Consider the following 3,765-nt stretch of genomic DNA (forward strand, 5'->3'; position numbering starts at 1 on the left):
ATGTTCAAAATAGATCATTGCCATCGTCCAATTTGGATAGGGCCGATGCCATTACTACATTTTTCCGATGATCCAATGGGATGAAAGGGCTTATCTTCCTGACAATTCTCAAGATGAAGAAAACAAATGACACGTGGGCGTTGACTTGATCTTCGAAGTTTAATTCGTTATCAAAAGCATTTCACAGATTTTTAACTTTCCTCACAGAGTGGGAAATAAGCCCAGTTGCTGAGGCCACCATCTTGGAGACCAAAAGCAGGTGTCATTGCCCAGAAGAAGAACCACATTTTTCCCTGAGCTAAATTTAAAACAATTGATTTTCATCCAGTTATCTCTCTGTCACATAGAGTTGTTAGATCTAGTGCTCTGGGTTGCTCGATATCGAGATCACTATTTGAGTGTTGTTTGTGTATGAGATGACAGAGAAGCCAAAACATTTAATGAGTCCTGCCAGTGGGGTGACATAGAGATTGAAAAGGGTGGGCTCAATGAAGAGCCCTGCAGTACTCCACATGGCAGGCGAAATGTTCAGAATTAATTTCCCCCCATCGCCACATGTTGTTCCCTCTCCAAAAGAAAGGATTTCAGGAGACCTCTTATGCGGAGCTCAAAAACCAAGTCAATCAGGATGTCATAATTCACCGTGTCTAATGCCCATGAGAGGTCCAATAAAATCAGAGCAGCCTTGCCATCTCCATCATGTATGGACCTTAGCTCTTTGGATTCAACAATCAGGACCAACTCAGTTTTATGCGCACCTCTAATCAAATCTGGATGCAAGCAATCTAATTAATGTGGGATATTACATGCCCAGGTTCAGTGGAGTGCATTGTAATGTACCACCCCAAATATTGGAAGCCATCTCGCAGGACTTGTAGATCAGCTGCCCATTGAAGAGAAGTTGGAAGGTGGGGGGGTACCGGGGTATACTGAAGATTTAGCCCAATTGATAGTGAGTCCTGAAAAGTTTTCAAAGATGCTGAGAATTTGGAGGACTCTGGGACCGGACTCTTGACGTTCATCCACAAATATTAGGATATCATTGGCATAGAGGGCTATCCTGTTTGAAACACCAGGTGTCCATTTTAGGCCCTTGACCAAGGCATCCACTGTCAATCACCCTGTTAGTGGTTCAATCACAATTTCGAATAATAAGGGGGACAGTGTACATCTCTGTCTCATTCCCCTTTGTACTAGGAACAGATATGACATCGAGCCCCCCACTCTCACTCTAGCTTCTAGGTCAGTATGTAACAGTCTATCCAGGAAAGAAATCTGGGTCTGAAGTTCAGTTCATGTAGTAAGCGGAACAGGAAGTCACATCAGACTGAATCAACAGGCCTTATGAAAGTCCACCAGGAGAAGCGCACATGCTCCTAGTATTCAATCTGCCAATGCCAAGGCATTGTAGACACGTTGAATGATCTGTTGGGGTATAAAGCCAGATTGGTCTGGGTGGACCAGAGATCCTAGCATCGGCATTAGTCTATTAACTAAGGCCTTCTCCCAGATTGTAACCTCTATATTTAGGAGGAATATGGGGTGGTAAGAGGAGCAACGGTCAGGCGGGAGACCAAGTTTGTGTATAACCACAATTTCTGTAAGTGCAGGTCTGGGGGGAGTGCACCCATCTTCTGTGCTTTTTGAAAGAACTTTTATACGGGGCAAGAAGTAGGGTTCTTTACGATTTAAAGAACTCCCCTGAAAAGCCATTTTCAGGCCAGAGGTCTTATCAGGTAGAATTTGATTCAGGGCCTCTCCCAATTCCTCCAGCATAATGGCGCTTTCAAACAAGTCTGTCAGTGTCACATTCCCACTCTGTTCCCTTGCACCATGTCCAAGGAAATCTGGGAGAGATCAAGAGATCATGCTTCCTCCGTCAACTATGGAGAGAATGTTGCCCGCCTGGAGGTTCAGGATTCAAGGACATTGAACGTTGAGTTCTAGGGCTAGTAGCATATCCCTCAGTAGAGCAATAACATTGTTGCATGCGCCGAGATCATTGCGATAGTTGGCTCTCTGCAGGGCGTTCTTGTTGTGTGGGTGAGAATGGCACCTAAAGTCAAAGATTCCAACCACTCCCAGGAAGTTTCCGGGGTATCAAAGAAAAAGGTTTTACTTTGGTAGATGACTTGTAGTTGGGATGGGAAGAGTAGCATGAACTGGTTTTTGAGCCCTCGCAGTTTTTGTTTGACTTCCAGCAAGGTGCTCCTCTGCTGTTGAACTTTTACTGTACAATCCAAGAAGGCATTTACTTCGGCTAGATTGCAGAACAGGACTATTTGTTTCTGAGAGCCCAAGTGTCCTGAAATGGCAGCCACAAAATTTCTCTTCATGTTGTGGCCAGCCAATCAGGCTGTGAGCTCCTGCAGGACTCACAGGACCCTCTTCATCCTGTGGCAGTGAGACAGCCGGTGGAGGTAAAAAAAAAACCCTCTGCCAAGCAGATCGCTCCATTATTTGATGTTGCATGCTCATGGAACTCTCACAAGAGCCCTGCAAACCCAACCGTCTAGATATACGAATATTTTGACCCTTTATTTCTCAAAAACTTCTGGATGGATTCACACCAAATTTCAAAAAGCACGTTTTGAGTCGGGTTTTAGCTTTCTGTTCAGTTCCGTGTAATTCCATTCAGCTATTTGGACTGTAACACTGTTCAAAGATCCCTATGGAAATTGCATGGGGTAATTGCATTTTGGTACCCCCTTTTTTCTTGGCCTCTGCTTGATGAATCACACCAAAACTTTCCAGGAAGGAGCTGAGGTAGATTAACTTTTGTTTTTTATCGAGCCAAAAAACGCTCTGCCTCTGGTAACTAGGTCATAACTATAAATACACAGTGGCAATGGCCACTGTGTGATATAAATATATATACAAAATTATATGTATATGTTTGTGTATTAAAGGTTGATGAGCAACATTAAGCTCTGGCCAGGTTCTAGCCTGAAGCGTGGCTCTGGCTTAGCTTGAGGTCTTGTTGGAACCCCGAGTTGATAACGAGCTGAACTTTCGCTTGGCTTATGTCAGCCTGCCTCCCTGTAGCCAGGATGTGGCATTACAGCCAGGGCTGCTGACCAGGTTCGAGTCTTGGTGTCAGCTCAACATTCTGCATTTCTGGGGAAACCGCATATTCTCCCCCTACCTATAGACCATGAATGTGAGTAACTAACGCTCCCTAAAGCGCTCCAATACATTCGGGTCAAGTTAAGGCTATGTAAAAACTGCAGAAAAATGCACTAAGAGGTAAAAACAAATCTTTAACATAAGGAAAGACAAATAATACACACTTGGTGACTGATTTGTACAAATTGAAACCAGAAGACCTGGATAAATTGGGACTTAACTGCTTAAATTGCGTGACCTTATGCAAATCTTTTATTTCACCAAAACTATTTTTTCTTCATTATCGCATATAAAAGCACTTTCAAGTATTTGAGTTCAGAATACCAGTTGTACAAAAACCTATTGTGTACTTCTCAGCGCAGTGCTATAAAGTGATTTAATAATGTCAAAGCTTCACATGTTCAGGAAATACACTTTCTTGAATTGTGAAGAGGCTTTATCATATTTGATGTGATGTTTGTCATGTGATCTGTATAGCAAACCTTTTTAAGGCTTTAATATATGAGCCAGACTGTTGGCTTGGCTCTCCATGTAAATCAGTTGGCTCGCCCACCTCTAATTTGTGTGTGTATATATGTATATATGAGTTTGTGTGTATTTCCCTTCCTCCTTGAAAGCCTCCAAGGACAGCGACGACAC

The sequence above is a fragment of the Triturus cristatus genome, chromosome 12 (assembly GCF_964204655.1).
Source record: "Triturus cristatus chromosome 12, aTriCri1.1, whole genome shotgun sequence".
NCBI classification, from domain to species: domain Eukaryota; kingdom Metazoa; phylum Chordata; class Amphibia; order Caudata; family Salamandridae; genus Triturus; species Triturus cristatus.